This window comes from Labeo rohita, chromosome 14, assembly GCF_022985175.1.
Source record: "Labeo rohita strain BAU-BD-2019 chromosome 14, IGBB_LRoh.1.0, whole genome shotgun sequence".
In the NCBI taxonomy this organism is placed as follows: domain Eukaryota; kingdom Metazoa; phylum Chordata; class Actinopteri; order Cypriniformes; family Cyprinidae; genus Labeo; species Labeo rohita.
Genome location: NC_066882.1, coordinates 8,493,059 through 8,505,197, shown reverse-complemented (window position 1 = coordinate 8,505,197; position 12,139 = coordinate 8,493,059). Strand labels below are relative to the sequence as shown.

General features: G+C 36.1%; 1 long non-coding RNA gene across 1 annotated transcript in view; it reads right to left on the bottom strand.

Moving 5' to 3' along the window:
* Window positions 1-9,774: 9,774 nt before the first annotated feature.
* The window catches only part of LOC127175870 (uncharacterized), a 63,975-nt gene continuing 61,610 nt past the window's right edge, over window positions 9,775-12,139 (bottom strand). The window contains exon 5 of the long non-coding RNA XR_007829034.1: window positions 9,775-9,967. This is a non-coding gene — a long non-coding RNA (uncharacterized LOC127175870). The remainder of the gene's footprint in view (window positions 9,968-12,139) is intronic.

Here is a 12,139-nt window from a genome sequence, read left to right as displayed (position 1 = left end):
AAAAACAAATTGAAGTCATAATTTGTATCTTCATACAATTGAAGTCGAACCACCACCATCACATGGACTATTTTAATGATGGCCTTACTACTTTTCTGGGCTTCGAACATGGTAGTTACGTTGCTGTCTATGCACGGTCAGAAAATTTCATAATTTCATAAAAAATACTTTAATTTGTGTTCCAAACATGAATGAAGGTCTTGCAGGTTTGGAACAACATGGTGGTGAGTAATTAATGACAGAATTTTCATTTTGAAAACTGTTAAAAAAAGTTGTTATTTTTGTTTTCTTTGCACACTAAAAGTCTTGTAGCTTCATAAAATTGCAGCTGAACCACTGATGTCACATTGACTATGTTAACAACGTCCTTACTACCTTTCTGGGACTTGAACTTGGCAGTTGCATTGCTGTCTATGCAGAGTCAGAAAGCTCTCAGATTTGATCAAAACTATTTTAATTTCTGTTCTGAAGATAAACGAAGGTCTTGCAGGTTTGGAATGACATGAGGGTAAGTAATTAATGGCAGAATTTTAATTTTATAGTGAACTTTTCCTATAATAGATTCACAGATGCCAGTGAAAAATCACTACTTTCTAAGAGTGCACATTACACTTTTGAGGTCGTTTGCCAAAAATCTGCTTAATGTTTTAATTTAAAATGTTTTTTGTGATTTGATCATACTTTAGTAAGTTCCTGACATCATACAAACTTTAGTTTCCCTCTGCATGATCCACACTTTTTGCTTGTTGCTGGACTTGCATTTTCTGCCAGTAATGGCTGTTTATTTGCTCCATATTATTTTGCATTAAAGCCCTTGTGTGTGCATGGCTCAGCGGTGAGATTATTTATTTATTGGGTCTTGACATCATGTTGCCTCTGTGCTGGAGGTGTATGAGTACATGCAGACTCCCTGGAGGAGGGCAGTGAACTCCTCACAGCATGAGAGAGAAAGAGAGAGAAAGTCTGTTTCCCCAGAGGTCACAAACACATGCACATGCACACGGCGCTGTGTCTGTATCCCCCGCCTCTCGTCCCCAGTCACTGCTTTCTGACTGGAGATGGGCCTCCACTTAGTGTTAGTCAACACCACTAGTTTTCCCCTGTGCCTAATTCCTTAATCGGCCCCCCACCGAGGCTCTTAGGACCCCCGGAGAGGGCCGAGTGTGCAGTTAACTGCACAAAGGAGGGCACATGTGTGTGTTACAGGGGGTCTTTGTTGCATTGTGGCATGCTCTTGGCCTCATGGTGATTACCCACACCAGGGGTCCCGCATTGTACCGCCGCACCCGAGAATCTCACCTTTACAATCCCCCCTGCCGAGAGCCAGCAGGGGGCTCGCTGTTGCTTCGCCAATCACTGTTCTTTTACAGTGAGTGAAGGCACTTATCTCAAGCACTTAAACACTAATGCATACACTAAACACACACAACGGGTACATTCCTAAAGGAGACCTACAACACCATTCATTACTCTAAGAGCCGAGTACTCACAAGCACTTAAACACCATACACTTAAACAGCCACGCACCTTCACGCTGTGTACACGCTTGTCGTTCACATACTACCATTCAAAAGTTTGAGAAAGTGTTTTATGAGCATGCATTTATTTAATCAAAAATACAGTAAAGATAGTAATATTGTGAAATGTTATTTAACATATACAATTTAAATATAAATTAATATATTTCAAAATGCAATTTATTCCTGTGATGGCAAAGCTGAATTTTCAGCATCATTACTCCAGTCTTCAGTGTCACATGATCCTTCAGAAATCATTCTAATCTGCCGATTTTGCATTTATTATCAATGTCAAAAACAGTGCTGCTTTTGTTAAAACCATGATACTTGTACATAGTACATGCGTTATTTCATTTTATCCCAAATGCATTTTTCACTTGTTTTATTTTATTTTGACCTCATTTCTTATCCTCTCACTGTTTTTTTTATTGTGAACATTGATGCTTTTTCAATATTGTACTATGAAACTTTTGTACAAATAAAAGCACACTGAAAGTGAGAGAGGGAGAGAGAGACACAGAAAAACAGGGAAAGATTTTGTCCTGTGATGCTCACTGTATGAGATGAGTATGAGCTCCTCACCAACTCTTTACCCTCTCAACCACTGATCGAGACCCAGTCCTCAATAAACGTCTTCAATAATTCAACCCATTGTGCACACACAATAACATCGACTCAAAATCATATGCCTTGATCCCGTGCAAACATTGCAGAGCTCTTAGGGAAGAAACCACAATGCTCCTGCCAACCCATATACCCCCTGGAGGAACATGCAATAAAGATAAAGTCTGAAATGTCTAATGATAGATTGGGAGAAAGAAGCCATCAATAATGAATGAACAAATTGGGTCTAAAGGATAGACTGCGAAAATCTAAGGCTCTTCACACAGCAACAAACATGGCTGTCAGTTCTGTTTGCCGTTCAAAATACGCCTCTGTTTGTGCGCAGTTTAATAAAAGAGACTGACAGCCTCATGCTATAACCAAACTGACTGCCTAAAATTCACAACTGAATTTTTGGAGCGAGTTTGGTTGATATGTGCGGCAGGAACATAACTGCAATAGTCTGTCATGTCACTGACAAACACTACCAGTCAAAAGTTTTTGAACATTAAGATTTTTTATGTTTTTTTAAAATAAGTCTCTCCTGCTCACCACGCCTGCATTTATTTGATCCAAAGTACTGAAAAAACAGTAAAATTCTTAAATATTTTTACTATTTAAAATACCTTTTTTATTTGAATGTATTTTAAATTGTAATTTATTACTGTGAGTTTTTAGCATCATTACTCCAGTCACATGATCCTTCAGAAATCATTCTAATATTCTGATTTGCTGCTCAAAACATTTATTATTATTATTTGTAATATTAAGTTGAAAACAGCTGAGTGGAAGTTTTTCAGGTTTCTTTGATAAATAGAAAGTTCAGAAGAACAGCATTTATCTGAAATGGAAAACTTTTGTAATATTATAAATGTCTTCTTCAAAACGTTTGACCAATTTAAAGCATCCTAGCTAAATAAAAGCATTAATTTCTATAATTTCTTTCTCAAAAAAAGAAAAAAAATGACCGACTCCAAGCTTTTGAACTGTATAGTGTATAATGTTACAAAAGCCTTTTATTTCAGATAAATGCTGATCTTTGGATCTTTCTATTCATCAGAGAATCCTGAAAAAAAAGTACTGAACTGTTTTAATTATTAATAACAACAGAATAATAGAAAATGTTTCTTCTGCAATAAATGAGCATATTAGAAAGATTTCTGAACGATCATGTGACACTGAAGACTGGAGTAATGATGCTGAAAATTCATCTTTGATCACAGTAATAAATTACAATTTAAAATACATTCAAATAGAAAGCAGTTATTTTAAATAGTAAAACTATTTTACAATATTACTGCTTTTGCTGCATTTTGGATCCAACAAATGCAGGCTTGGTGAGCAGTAGAGAATTCTTAAAAAAAAAAAAAAAAAAAAACATTAAAAATCTTACTGTTCAAAAACTTGAACAATAACGCTAGAATCGCAATCTCACTATGGTTACAGTCATTAAAAAGGGCTTTGGTTACCTGTTCATACAGATTTCTGCTCCTGTTTGCATATACAGCACAAACAGAGACTCTACATATGGTCTGTACAAACACTGGCAATGTTTTAAAGTGTGAACAACTGCATGCATACATGTTAAAACTGCAGATAGAGGGGTAGCAGCGGCCCTTTTGAAGAGTCTAGAGGCAATACGAGCCCCACGCGTGATTAACAGCCGGCTCTTCTGTCTCTGTCAAACAGATGCTGTTTTTAGCACTACAGAATCCTTAATATTAATACCCGTCATCCGTTCTGATTTGCCCCTTCCATAGTAAATGAGATCCTCTAATGGGAATAATTCCACTGTCTCAACCGTTTCCGTCCTCCCTCTGTCAGCAGAAACAGATGAGGCCCTCGAGTCCATCGAAGGAGGATGTGGACGTTCAGGGGAGTGATTGTTAGGAAGACAGACACATGAGAGCTGCGGGACGCAATCAACAAAAACGTGATGAATCATTCTGGGCTCAACTAAGCTTCTTTACATGTTTGGATCACTTTAGATAAATCTTTGTTACTTCGGTGTGGGCAGGTCCCAGCGCTCATAACTCACTGTCTGCTTTAGCTGCCGAGTAAAGCCGCATCTAGAACAGAAGACGAGCTCATTTTTTAGGAAGAAAAGGATTCATCTGAGATAACAGATTGTATATTGGTGGTCTCAAGGCAGCACTCCCACACAGCACGCATGTCCGCCTAGCAACCGTCTCCTCTGGCCGAGCAGCAGACTCATCCCGACCGATATTAGCCTCTAATGAAACCAGGCAACGGGCTGCAAAATCCTCCTAATGCCTAGTATATGAATAGAGTCCAAATCATGGCCCGCCAATCAGTTCCTATGGTAACCTTACTCGCAGTTCACTTCTTGATTTTGCTTTAATGATCACACTAGGGAATGCATTGGAGGAATACAGGATGTACAAGTGTGAAAGGGAAAGAAATATGGGGGGAGAGAGAGAAGACGTGTGAATGAGTCATTGTGCTCAAGCTGTTGAACAAATGTATTCAAATGAGGTGAACCTAAATTCTGCGCAGCTTTTGAAAAACAAGCCGACTTCATTAAACTGCTGTATAACAATGCTTACAGTGTGATAGCGGCTCTCTCCGGCGAGCTTTATTGTTCTGTACCTGTTTGAATTTCTCTATCGAAACATTACAAGAGGAAGAGAGCGAGAGAGACAGAGAATGAGTCACTGGCTCAAGCTGCTGCATGTGTAAACGATAAGCAGACAATGCAGTTTGTCTTCTCATAACCACAGCAGCAGCACTATCACAGAAAGATTTTTGCATATTTTAGTGGGTTTTTTTTCCCCTTGAACTTTAGCCAGTTTATGATCCGAGGGTTGATTTTTATTCAAATTAAAAAAACTTTTACATGTCCAACAGTGACCTTTGACTACAGACATATAGGCCTGGTTTCACATAAAGGGTTTAGCCTAAACTGGGATTAGGCCATAGTTCAGTTAAAAAGTATTTTTTATAAACGTGCCTCAGAAAAAAAAAAAAAAAAACATTACAGGTGTGCATCTTGAAACAAAACAAAACTTTCAACTTTCAGCTCAGACTTACATTTTAGTCTAGGACTAGGCTTAAGCCATGTGTATGAAACTGGGGGATAAACTTATAGTATGAAAAAAATCCATCAGAAAAACATGCTAAAATCTATTACAAATAAGTATTTCCACATTAAAGTATTTTCCAGGCATTTCCACCAAACCTAAAAAAAAAAAATTGTTCTGGAAAAGCAGTGTACTTGTTTCCGCCACTGAATAAAAAAAAAAAAAAAAAAAAAGGTTATTGCGACTTATCTCACAATTCTGACTTTTTGCGTGATACAAACTCGCAATTCTTACTTTTTTTCTCAGAATTGTGAGATATAAACACACAATTGTGAGTTATAAAGTCAGAAATATAGTCAGAATTGCGTGATATAAACTCGCAATTCTGAGAAATAAAGTCGCAATTGCATGATATAAACTGTAATTGCGAGTTATAAAGTCAGGATTCCAAGATAAAAAAAATTCTGAGAAATTGTGTGATATAAACTGGCAATAGCGAATTAAGTCAGAATTGTGAGATATAAACTCCCAATTCTCTGAACACATCAGTCTTTTTTTCTCCTCATAACTGGACTTTATAACTCGCAATTGCGAGTTTGTATCTCATAATTTTGAGAAAAAAAATAAGAATTGCGAGATACAAACTCACAATTGTGAGAAAAAAAAGAGAAGAGAGAATTGCGAGTTTATTTTAAAAATGGTAACTGTAAACCTTAGAAAAACAAAAAAACAGCCATTATATTGTAAAAAACAATATACAAAAAACAGAATAATATCAGACAATAAATACACTGATATGTGGTAGAAATGATGTTGTGGTTGCAATTTTTGTGACTTCTCTAGAATTCTCTGAAAATTCTATAAACATTCTACTGTAATGTATGGAAGCTCATTTCTGCCACTAAATAAAAAATAAAAAAGAGGATATTGCGACTTTTGTATCTCCCAAATTCTGACTTCTTTAGATAAAAACTTCTTCTGAATTTTTTCTTGCAAAACTGAGTTTGTATCTCACAATTCTGCCTTTATAACTCACACTTGCGAGTTTATTTCTCACAATTCTGAGAAAAAGATCAGAACTGCAAGTTTGTATCGTGCAATTCTGAGAAAAAGAAGTCAGAATTGTGAGATATAAACACAATTGTGAGTTATAAAGTCAGAATTGTGAGATATAAACTCACAATTCTGACATTTTCTCAGAATTGCATGATAGAAACTCAGAACTGCGAGATAAAAACTTCTGACTTTTTTCTTGCAAAACTGAGTTTGTATCTCAAAATTCTGACTTCTCGCAATTATGAATTTATATCTTGCAATTCTGACTTTTTTCACGTAACGCTGACTTTTTTCTCAGAATTGTGGTATAAACTCACATTTGCAAGAAAAAGGTCAGAATTGTGAGATACAAAAAGACTAATATGTTCTCAGAATTGCGAGTTTATATCTCACAATTCTTACTTAACTAACAATTGAAAAAAATGTCAGAATTGTGAGTTTACATCTTGCAATTCTGACTTTATTTCTCAGAATTGCAAGTTTATTACTCATACTTACGACTTTTTTCTTGCAATTAGTTTATACAGTATTTTGCAATTGAACTGCAAGTTTATGTCTCAAAAAAAATTCTGAAAAAAGTCAGAATTGCGAGTTTGTATCACACAGTTCTGAGAAAAAAAGTAAGAATTCCAAAATGTAAACTTGCAATTGTGAGGAAAAAAAGTCCAAATAGTAAGATGAAAAGTTGTAATTACTTTCTTTCTCTAATTTTTATTCAGTGGGCTTCCATAGTAATGCATGTATATATTCAGACAAATTATAAACTTGTGAAAGTGGGAACAAAAAACAATGTGTTCGACATTTTCTAAAGATCCACAGGGCAAAAGTGCCCATAGCTGAACAAACACCCATATATCACCATCCCTACTATTTCCATTTTTCTAGCTGATTATTATTTTCTCTTGTACTGAGAACACACAGCTTACCATAATATAAATGAGATACAGAAAAGGCCCGATTCAAAAATTGATGCTGGTCCCTGTGCTTGTTCTTCAGGACTTTAATATTTTGATTAAATCACAATCACAACTCTTCCATCTTACTGGAAGTCAAGAAGCTTCAGAATCCATGTGTATAATACAGTGGATTATATATATCCCTTTAAGGCCGGCCAGTATAACGCATGGAGAAAGGCCAAATAAGTTTCAATAACATAATCATGAAAATGTGAAAACAATGGAATAACAAATTGTGTTTTTCAAGCTCATCACTCCCTCTCTCTCTCTCTCTCTCTCTCTCTCTCACACACACACACACACACACACAGTATTTTTCAAGCAGGTCCAGCAAAAGCCCATGCAAATTCAAAAGTGAGCCTACAACCTCTTTTCTATGTCCTCCTCCTTCCTGTAGGGTCTTCTAAATTTGCTTACTGACACACCAGAGCACACCTGCCTCTTTCTATCATTCTCTCATATCTAATTACACGAACATGAGAACAAATACAGTCCTGCAGTGCCTACTGCCAAGCAGAGAGACCATTTAGAGTCCATTAAAAGAGATTGATATGACTTATCAACACCAAGTGTTTAAGTGCATCTTAATCAAAAGTGCAACTGTCCCATTCAGTCTACATCTCAAGTGGAGAGATGAGATGAGGAAAAAGAGGTGACACTTGTTTAGAACAGTCTCCAGACTCTGACAAGCGCAATTTTGGTTCATTACTGACAAAATTATGCACCATACTGCAATTCGCTGACGCTACAGGCACAAGACCTGTTGTCCTGGCAGACTGATGCGGGTTTAGTCCGTCTGGCTAGCAAGGCTGTGTCTGGATGGTGGTGTCCTTAGGATATGGCACTGTAACAACGCCAGCCATAAATTTGCAATAAATCAGCAAGCCAATCATTAGTATAGTTACCCACACTTCATGTGGAAATTGAAATGCTAATTGAATGGTAATGGGATTATAATGGCCTGCTCCAGAAATGCAATTGGTCTTTTACATTTATAAAAGTATGAGAATGTGGATCACCACAAACACTAGTACACACGTGTCGTTCCTAACCCAGAAGACCTTTGTTCATCTTCAGAACACAAATTAAGATACTTTTGATGAAATCCAAGAGCTTTCTGACCCTGTATAGACAGCAACGCAACTGACACGTTCAAGCTCCAGAAAGGTAATAACAACATTGATAACCGTCCATGCAACAGTGGTTCAACATTTTTAACAATGTCCTTACTACCTTTCTGGGCCTGGGAATGTTTCAGTTGCATTGCATGTAAAATAATCAGCTTTTATACAGTCATTACTCTAAAGCAAGTTAAAGCAATATATTTCACCCACTTACACCTTACTGGATCCTGGTTTAAATACCATCACTTCATGCTTGTTTCTCCAGTGTCACAAATGCTGTTTTGATTGTGAGTGTTACTGTACACTTCAACCACAAACAACTTTCACAGTTCGACATCTTCACACGAAACATCCCTACTCTAAAATCTAAAGAGCTTTATCTCACATACTTGAGCTGTGATACACACGTTGATGACTAATAATCTTCACATCGCTGCCGGGTTCCACACAGACTGCTTTTTCTGTAAGTGAGGCTTGGTGCCATAAACCTCTAACAGATGCCTTCTGCTCTTCACTAATGACCAGAATATTCATAATGGGGAAGACATCTGTGTCATCACTGATTTCGGGAAACCTAATTATGATTACCGTTTGCCCTCCTTCTCACCTGGGACACATAAGCTGCCATTTAGCTTTTCACGATCTTCAGAGCCTTAGCTAATCAGAAGTCCCGAAACAAGTAAACAAGCTTTAATTTTAACTCAAAATGTTGATTCAAACATATATATTTTTTTGTTTTAGAGGTTACTACAAAAAGCATTTAAGTTTAAAAACATGACGTAACATTATTACTAGGGCTGTCAGTCGATTACAATTTTTAATCTACTTAATTACATGATGTTTCGATTGATCTAATTAATCACAAAATAAACTTCTTTAGAAAGAAATATTTTATTTGATTCAACATTGAATTTATTACACATTAACATTTAGGCTGCAAAGGCCTAACGTAAACTCCAGAACATAAAAGATGATCATTTGAGAAACATATTTCTCATTTTTTTGTTCATACAATAAATGTTGTTGGTAAACAAAACAGTCTTCAAAATACCTTCTTTTATGTTTCACAAAAGAAAGGTCTGAAACAACATGAGGGTGAGTAAATGAGACAGAACTACATTTTTTTTCTTTGGTGAACTGTCCCTTTAATTTTTATTCTTATATTTATTATTCTTTTTTAATGAAATGAAACTCTAAATAAGAAACTAAATCTGCCAGCAGGTGGCGCTAAATGTCTTCATGGCTCATTCCTTTATTCATTCAATTCGTTCAAACTGCTGATTCATTCAAGAATGAAGTAAATGACTCTTTATGAATGGGCTTTTGATTCACTGATTCACACGATTTGTTCAAAACACAGATTCATTCAGAAACTAAACACCTCACCTTTCTTATGTTTCCCTTTTACATAAGAAAAAACAGTCCGCATTGCAACAGCTCACATGACTCATTGTTTTTGTAAAACACAAAAGGCATTTTGAGCAGGGAGCGACCACATGCTGATCCATTAAACAAAGAAAAATAGAGACTATATGCTTATATAATGTCACATCTTAAATGGCTCTGAAGCTCAGGTCCTTATCATTTATTTATTTACTTGTGAATCACATCCACAGCTGCATGCTGCAGGAACCCCACCACGTCACTGTTGACAGCAGCACCCTGCAAAGCTGCACAGAGGTAGGAAAGGAAAGATGATGTGATGATGTTTACAGTGACATCAGTGCAAACTCAAAAATTTAATCTTAATCAGTATAAGCAGAACAGATCAGACACATAATTCATACATTATCAAGGAAATGCTCGGAAGTATTGATGTTACTTTATGCTGACCCAAAAAGCCCCCTGTTTCCTCTGGGATTTTAGCTCCATTTGTGTGAAAGCCTTTTTTTTCCTGTTACTGCAGTGGGTTTTTTTATTGCATTACTTTCGTTTTAAACATGATGTGGTTTACATGGGAGAATAAACTCTCTAATGTGCCCCTGCAGTCTGAGAGTCGTTTCCAGAAACTTCCTCCCACCCCATTATCACACACACCAAAGTGCTCTTTTGTACTAAATGTGTGCACTGTTCCTGTACCGAACTATGCTATTATTTTAAATGTAAAAAACACACACTTTCTCTGTCGGATGTAGATGTTAGATTAATGAGTTCTAATGAGGCACCCTTTGTCCTTTTTTTCTGATAACTTTACAACAATAAATGACTATTATAAAACAGGCATCTTAGAACAGAGGGGAAGAACAGACTGTTCCTCTTAACTGCTCATGTTTGGTTTCCACACTCCTGAGGATGTGAGCGAGGCACACAATGGCTGACTTCAGTATGGTCTCTGATTGCCAGATTGAAGGGACATGACTGACCTTTGTGTTTTTAATTGGAACGGCTGCCAGGCAAACTTTGGCCAATTGTCAGAGCTCTGTTTAGTAGTCATGACTCTTCTTGAGAGTTAGTGGGAAAGCAGCATTAAGACGTTAATATTCTGCTTTGTCATTCTCAGTTTAATCATTTGACAGTCTCACTTTAATAATCCATTATAATTTAATATTATATATTATTAACAGTTTTTGAATATTATGTTTCTAATTGGATCTAATCCGTTATTTTCATAAAAATAATACAATTTATATACTTTTTAATGGCAAACGCTCTTACTCTACCTGGACTGTTTTTGTCCTGTTTTTGTTATAATGTGAGTACATTATATGTGAATCTTTGTTTTGGAAGTGGACTTCTCCTTTAAGTAGCCTACAATTTTCAAGTAGGCCTGTCTGTACTTAACTGGGGTATTTTTATTTCGGGAAACTTTTATTTCACTACATCCCAAATCATAAAAATGTACATTTTACTCCACTACATTACATAAAAACATGTCGTTCCTCTTTATTTTTAACTGGAGAAATCGTCACGCACTACGAGAAGTGATAGTGGAGTCCGATTTGTGAATGAGCTGATTCTTTTCAATGACCCTGTTAAATCAGTTTGTAAACTGCACTGAATGATTCATTCGCAAATTGAATTGAGCGTAATGTAGCTGTTCTCGAATCAACAACTCACTGATTCAAATGATCTGGTCAGAGCGAGTCTCCAGTTAACAATTCACTGAAATCACAAGTCTGACTTAAAATTAACCAAGAATGGGAGATCCTCTGAGTTTTAGGGCACGCTCAACTGATGGCGTGAAAAGTAAGTTACTAATGCTGAAATGTAGCATTTATTATTGTAAGTGAGTGTCCACTGTCTGCAAAATAAAGGACTGTTTAAGCCCACTATGAAATGCTTGAACATAGAAATGTCTATGTGTTACCATCTGAACGGGGTAGGTTTTATTTAAAATCTAAACATAACGTTAAAATACTGCAAATGAATGCGCACACAATTACCCTGCTATAGCACTGTCAAAAGATGTAAAAGTAGTATGTTTGCATAACATTTTTCTTAAAATGCTAACACATGTTGCCCAATGTGACCTGTATTTTTATTGTATCATTCCTCATTTCTATATACTATATGTAGAGCTGGGTAGATTACTTACTAATTGTAATCCGTTACTGATTCCAAATTACATGGCAAAAATTGTAGTCAGTAACGTAATCCATGACATTACACATTTTAGGTAATATAATCAGATTACTTTTTGATTACTTTTGACCTAACTTGTTTATCACATTGATTTAAAAAGGATAATCTTGTACCATAATGATGTAAAAATATAAAGAATGAGAAAATATATTCCTTTCATTGTAATTAACAACATGAAGTGCATTAAAAATTATATTACTGTACATCAAGGTTTCCCAAATTGGGTTTTTTAAAGGAACTGGAAGGGGTTTGTCAGTTTA